This window comes from Aplidium turbinatum, chromosome 8 (assembly GCF_918807975.1).
Source record: "Aplidium turbinatum chromosome 8, kaAplTurb1.1, whole genome shotgun sequence".
Taxonomy (NCBI): Eukaryota; Metazoa; Chordata; class Ascidiacea; order Aplousobranchia; family Polyclinidae; genus Aplidium; species Aplidium turbinatum.
The window spans coordinates 12174275-12182210 of NC_137479.1; positions in this window are offsets into that span (position 1 = coordinate 12174275).

Consider the following 7936-nt stretch of genomic DNA (forward strand, 5'->3'; position numbering starts at 1 on the left):
AGTTGAAAGCGTTGCTAAAGTGTGCAGAGTGCAGACGTCTTCAGAGTCGGATGTCATCTCTGGCTTTCAGCGTAAAATTGAGTCTCGTGATATGGAAATAGCAGACCTGAATAAAGTCATTCAGGATTTGACTTTGCAAAATGAAACCTGTGAATTGTCTCGCAATGATATTTTGGCTAGAGAACTTGTCGAACCGAATATTGAGTTGAAAGATGGTCGATTTGAGATACCTGTTCCGTTGAAGGAAGATATTGATCTACCTAACAATTTTGTGTTGGCGTCAGATAGAGCTGCTGCTTTAAGAAAGAAGGCTTTAAAACAACCTGAACTTCGTGATTTCCTTACTGACACCATGAAAGATCTTAAATCTAATGGCTATATTGAGCGTGCTGGTGAAGCAGGAAATGTCAAGGGATTTGAATGGTATTTACCATACTTTGTGACGTCCCAATTAAAAAAGCGCATTGTTTACGATGGCAAGTCTGAATTTCGAGGAACTTGTGTTAATGATGTAATGTTTTCAGGTCCTGACTTGTTAAACCCTCTGGTAGATGTTTTGGCTAGATTTCGGCTTGGTAGATTTGGTCTCATGGCTGATGTGACTAAATGCTTCTTTCAAATAATGTTACCTGAGTCGCAAAGGGATTTGTTTCGTATATTGTGGTTTGAAGATGATGACCTTGAAAGTGGAAAGATTGTACCATTTCGTTTTTGTGTACACCCTTGGGGAATAAAGAGTAGCCCATATATCGCTTGCTTGGCTATAAAGAAAATGGTCGAGCAGAACCCCAGCGGTGCTGGTGAACTAACTCTCTGCAATATTGCAGATAATATGTACATGGATGATTTTATATTTTCGGCTGATAGCTTAGAGGAAGCTCAGCAAATCACTCATGAATCAATTGCTTTGTTTGATAGCCGTGGGTTTAAACTTGTTAAGTGGAGTGCTAACAAGGAGGCTATGATTGTCTTGTCAAATTTGGATAATGAGATGCTTTCACCTTTGATTCGTGACATTGACTTTCAGACTGAAAATATGACTTTGCCATCAGCGAAGACATTGGGTTGTGTGTGGCAAACCGAGTCTGACGAGATGCGTATCGCATGTTCCTTAAAGCCCTTAGCTAAACACACGCGCCGAAGTATGCTCAGTCAGCTTGGACAAAAATTTGATCCGCTAGGCTTTGGAGCGCCATTTTTTCTAAAAGCACGCCTTATACTTCAGCAATTGGCGATAGACAAGTTTGATTGGGACACCGAGGTCCCTGATAGCTTTGTTAAAGAGTGGGAGTCGTGGCTTCGCTCTTTGGACCTGCTTAAGGATTTTTCGTTACCGAGATGGTATTTTGCAAACTCTGGTGTGTGCAGTCCTGATGATATTGTTTCATATCAATTGCATGGGTTTAGTGATGCTTCGAATCAAGCTTTCTCTTCTGTTGTTTACTTACGTAGACTGGTTAACAGAGTTCCGAGTGTGTCTTTCGTTCTGGGTAAATCTACCATTGTTGTAAAAAATCAGTTTTCTTGGCCGATAGCTAGGAAAGAGCTTGTTGCCGCTTTAAATACAGCAAGACTCGTGAAGCAGGCCTACGAGGCATTGAAGATGCCCGACTGCAGTAAGTATTTTTGGTGTGATTCTCGGACTGTGTTGCAGTGGGTTAAGAACCCTCGTTCAAGTTTACTGGATCGCTAATGGTAATGCTTCCGTGAAGAGGTATCTTAATGATTGTGGTGTATGTGCGATTGAGAAAGCTCGGCCTATAAGGCAGCTCATGTCTGATTTACCTTTGTCTCGCACAACTGCCCATAGGAAACCCTTTTTTGATTGCGGCTTAGACTATCTTGGACCATTGACCTTTGTTGAAGGTAGGAGTCACAAAAAAGCTTGGGGACTCTTGTTCACATGTATGGCATCTCGCGCTATTCATGTTGAGCTGGTTACGTCATTGTCGCTGAGTGATTTTTTACTTGCCTTTACAAGGTTTACAGATTTACGTGGGCAGGTTAATGCTATCTATTCCGATAATGGAAGTACCTTTCAGGCAGCATCTAAGAAGTTACCCGAGTTGATAGAATCAGCTGAATTTCACAACGCCCTGAGACAGAGAGAGATAAACTGGGAATTTATACCTCCGTATGCTCCGGCGCAAGGTGGCGCCTGGGAGGCAATGGTGAAACAATTTAAAATTGCATTTTTTCACATTTTGGACTCTTCAATTCGTAAGCCCAATTTTATTGAACTGCTTACGTACACCAGTAGTGCCGTTCGGATCGTGAACGAACGCCCCTTGGTACCTTTGAGTGACGACCCTAGGGATTTTACTGTCATCACCCCTGCCTCACTTTTGACCCCATACTTAGACCCATACTGTGCTGTTGGGCAACCACATGATCGTGACCAATTAAGAAGGGATTATCGGTTCAATTTGTCACTTTCTCAGCAGTTTTGGAGTAAATGGATCGATTTTTACTTGCCAGGTCTTCAGGGCCGGAAAAAATGGCCGAGAATTTGGAGCCTGGTCAACTTGTAGTGGTAGGTTCTCTCCAAGACATTGGTAAACGTGGGAAGTATCAACTTGGGAGGGTGCATGAGGTAGTTCCACAAATTAGGAAAGGGAAGCCTGTGGTTCGTAGAGCCAAAGTTGCCGTCTGCAACTATGATGAGAGTACGGGGAAAGTGAAAGTAGACTACGTGTTGAGGGATATTTCGTGCCTCGCCCCCGTAAAGAACACCTAAGTGTTATGGTTTGAGCCTGGTTTTGTCTGCGGTGGCCGACCCTTGTCTGAGCCCAGAACAGTCGGTTATTATCGCAACCATGGTATATAGCGTCATTTTTTGCGTGTACCTAATACCTATGGTACCAATTTCATGTATCATCGTGTTTATTCCGTATTGTTGTTCATTCTTTGCATGCCCTTTGTATTTACGTATTAACTTAAACGTGAGTGATTCAAACAATTTGTGTATCATGTGTTTTTATTCATTGGCTCACAATTGTCGTCAATTCTTTTTTTTTAGTTATGCCATGTCAGACTGTCATAACTAGGGGCCGCTATGTTCCCGACAATTTTCACCAAATCAAACGTCATATAAAAACCGTTCAAGTCTACTGAATATTACGTCATGGAAATTCCTAAAGCATGTGCCAAAGTTGCACCATCGTTCATAGACTTGTGTCAAACCTGTTTGGACTTGTTTGGGCCTGTTTCAGTTTGAAACCTGTTTAAACAGGAAATATTACATCAGCTTTAAACACCTGTTTGAATGACTTCATAATTGTCTTTCATTATTGCGTCACAGTACTGCATACGTGAATTTGAGATATTGCTATCTATTCTGGTCATTCGTAAAATGATTGTTTGAAAGTTGGCCGCACATTTAACTGTTGGCTTAGTGCTTGCTAGCTGGACAAAGGTTCCGTCTTTTATCCAAGTAATCTGTTCTGTAGTGACAGTTTTTCAGTGGTGTAAGGCGTTGCACCCCCTCGTTTTCGATAGCCTCGGGCTAATTTTACAGAAATACACTGTTTGAAAAGAAGTTCAAGTGTGTGTTTCTTCGGTCATTATATACAGACGAACGGATTCGGGAACTTTATGTTAAAATTTTCCCAAGAAGAGATTATGGTTTACCGCTGTGACCACCCAGCTTGGGCTGATGATGTTAAAACTTTACCGCATAAACAAGATTTAAATGGTTTCCGTCATTTTCATGACGTGAATATGTTTCATTTGAATGATTGTAGTACTGTAGATGTACTGATTGGCAACGACAACGCTTATTTGATGTGTGCAAAAAAAGAGCGTGTTGGTGAAAATCGTAGTGAACCACATGCTTTGCTCACTCCTCTCGGCTGGTTGGCTTGTGGTGGTAAGTCACCCTTAGATGAAAGCGTTGCTAAAGTGTGCAGAGTGCAGACGTCTTCAGAGTCGGATGTCATCTCTGGCTTTCAGCGTAAAATTGAGTCTCGTGATATGGAAATAGCAGACCTGAATAAAGTCATTCAGGATTTGACGTTGCAAAATGAAACCTGTGAATTGTCTCGCAATGATAATTTGGCTAGAGAACTTGTTGAACCGAATATTGAGTTGAAAGATGGTCGATTTGAGATACCTGTTCCGTTGATGGAAGATATTGATCTACCTAACAATTTTGTGTTGGCGTCAGATAGAGTTGCTGTTTTAAGGAAAAAGGCTTTAAAACAACCTGAACCCAGCCAGCAAGCCTATATGGGCCCCACATGGGGACCCATATGGGCTGATGTACGGGCCCCATGTGAGATGCCCATATGGGGCCCATACACATTGTGTCCGCGGGCATCACATTGCCCCCATATAGGCTGCCCATATTCATTATTGGGTTTCATGTGGGTTGCTCACACTCAACCCACAAATCTAATATGGGCTGCCCATGTGTAACCCATAAATCTAATACAGGCTGCCCATATGTATATAACTGCAGACAGATGCCAAAGTGCTGCAAGAAGTGAACTTTGCGCAATGCATAGCAAGGTGCCCCCAGTAAAGTGCTCAATCGGCGTAAGCCAAGAGCGTCAACTGCAGACAGCGCACACAAAGATGAATATTTTGATCAACAACGCACGAGTAGGTATATAACTCCATTTGACATTTTCCTATTTGTGGTACGTAAGCACAAAAAATAGTACTACTGCTAACCTTGCCAAAGTGCTCCAACTGCAAGCAGTGAGCTTTGCGCAATGCATAGCAAGGTGCCTCCAGTAATTTTGCTTGTTCAATTTCATTTTGTGTTTGTTTAAAAGATCAACAAAAGTCGTTTGAGACAACTAAAAAATCTCAAAGTCAAGACAAATGCTGATCGAGGTGTATATCATATTAGTATGGGTTGCCCACAAACCTTTGAATCACTGTGTGGGTAGCCCATGGTCTGCCCATAAAAAATGTGGGCAGTCCATGGTCTGCGCATAAAAAATGTGGGCAGCCCATTGCCTGCCCATGAAAAATGTGGGTAGCCCATGGTCTGCCCATAAAAAATGTGGGCAGCCCATGGTCTGCCCATAAAAAATGTGGGCAGCCCATGGCCTGCCCATGAAAAATGTGGGTAGCCCATGATCTGCCCATAAAAAATGTGGGCTGCCCATGTTCTGCCCATAAAAAATGTGGGCAGCCCATGGTCTGCCCATAAACAAAGTGGGCAGCCCATGGTCTGCCCATAAACAAAGTGGGAAGCCCATCAATATTTCATGCTTAGCCCATGATCAATAATTTTATGTGGCTAAATTTCTTAAAATGCATTTATATGATCACGCATTTGAAGACTGGAAGTTTTATATTCCACCTTGTCATTTAGCAACACATTCTGCAAGAAAGCCCATATTGGGCGCATATGGCAAAAACAAAAAAACCCACATAAAACCCACATGCCCACAAGCCCATTAAAATAGTATATGGGGCCCATATGGGCTTGCTGGCTGGGAACTTCGTGATTTCCTTACTGACACCATGAAAGATCTTAAATCAAATGGCTATATTGAGCGTACTGGTGAAGCAGGGAATGTCAAGGGATTTGAATGGTATTTACCATACTTTGTTACGTCACAATTAAAAAAGCGCATTGTTTACGATGGCAAGTCTGAATTTCGAGGAACTTGTGTTAATGATGTAATGTTTTCGGGTCCTGACTTGTTAAACCCTCTGGTAGATGTCTTGGCTAGACTTCGGCTTGGTAGATTTGGTCTCATGGCTGATGTGACTAAATGCTTCTTTCAAATAAAGTTACCCGAGTTGATAGGATCAGCTGAATTTCACAACGCCCTGAGACAGAGAGAGATAAACTGGGAATTTATACCTCCGTATGCTTCGGCGCAAGGTGGCGCCTGGGAGGCAATGGTTAAACAATTTAAAATCGCATTTTTTCACATTTTGGACTCTTCAATTCGTAAGCCCAGTTTTATTGAACTGCTTACGTACACCAGTAGTGCCGTTCGGATCGTGAACGAACGCCCTTTGGTACCTTTGAGTGACGACCCTAGGGATTTTACTGTCATCACCCCTGCCTCACTTTGACCCCATACTTAGACCCATACTGTGCTGTTGGGTAACCACATGATCGTGACCAATTAAGAAGGGATTATCGGTTCAATTTGTCACTTTCTCAGCAGTTTTGGAGTAAATGGATCAATTTTTACTTGCCAGGTCTTCAGGGCCGGAAAAAATGGCTAAAAATGGCCGAGAATTTGGAGCCTGGTCAACTTGTAGTGGTAGGTTCTCTCCAGGACATTGGTAAACGTGGGAAGTATCAACTTGGGAGGGTGCATGAGGTAGTTCCACAAATTAGGAAAGGGAAGCCTGTGGTTCGTAGAGCTAAAGTTGCCGTCTGTAACTATGATGAGAGTACGGTACGGGGAAAGTGAAAGTAGACTGTGTGTTGAGGGATATTTTGTGCCTCGCCCCCGTAAAGAACACCTAAGTGTTAGGGTTTGAGCCTGGTTTTGTCTGCGGTGGCCGACACTTGTCTGAGCCCAGAACAGTCGGTTATTATCGCAACCATTGTAAGTTATATAGCGTCATTTTTTTGCGTGTACCTAATACCTATGGTACCAATTTCATGTATCGTCGTGTTTATTCTTATTGCTGTTCATTCTTTGCATGCCCTTTGTATTTGCGTATTAACTTAAATGTGAGTGATTCAAACAATTTGTGTATCATGTGTTTTTATTCATTGGCTCACAATTGTCGTCAATTCTTTTTTAGTTATGCCATGTCAGACTGTCATAACTAGGGGCCGCTATGTTCCAGACGGTTGTTCGCCTGGTCAAACGTCATGTAGAAACCGTTCGGGTCTACTGAATATTACGTCATGGAAATTCCTAAAACATGAGCCAAAGTTGCGCCATCGTTCGTAAGACCTGTTTCAGTTGAAACCTGTTTGGACATGAAATTGCGTCACACTGCTCTCGTGCCTTTGAGTTATCACAAATTTTTCTGATTCATTCTCGAAGTTGTTTGTTGGAAGTCGGTCGCACATTTAACTGGTTTATTTGGTGTTTGCTAGCTGGACAAATTCTCCGTCTTTTATCCAAGTAATCTGTATCGTAGTGACAGTTTTTAGAGGTGCAAGGCGTTGCATCTCGATTTCGATAGCCGCGGGCTAATTTTACAGGAATACACTTTTGAAAAGACGTTTCGAAAGAGTGTTTATTTTTCGGTCACCTACATGCAGACGAACGGATTTGGGAATCTTATGTTACAATTTTCCCACGAAGATATTATGGTTTACCGCTGTGACCAATACTTGTAGGATGTAATTACGAATACGATACACAAACCGTCTCAGTAGGTACTTCACAGTCCAAAGTTTCAATTTAATCAACAAATGAAGCTGTCAACAAAACCTTTTACCAATCATTGCTTTTTTCCATATCTTTATCCTGCATTGCGGGAAAGCGGACTTGAGCGCTATGCATCGGTGTACGCCTTCCGACGTACACCTGACCCACGCTGCAGCCGACGGCAATGTCGGTTTCCGGTTGTCTACTCTACTTATAACTTAAATTTGGTACTACCCCTTACTCGAAATCGATCACTGGGTAGAGGCAATTATCGTAAAGTTTCTTGCCCAGAGAAACAACAGCAAGTACGGGTGGCTGGAGTCGAACATGCAGGCTCTCGACTGTGAGCCCAACGCGCTAACCACTCGGCCACTGCTGCCGATGTCCGGTCTTCAAAGTTTAAAAAAATCAAATCAGAACTGTTGTATCCAAGAGTTTGAAAAACACGACGAAATGTTTTCGATGTTACCGGACCCAAAATACGTTCTCAATCGTTCTGGTTACAACGCGTTGTAGGCTAGGCCTATCTCTAAGAAAGTCCCTTGTCTTGGTCTGTCGCACCGTCATTTTAGCGCAAAACTAACACTTTGCAATTAACTCCAAAATCAAATTCAATTCTGTCTCAAAAA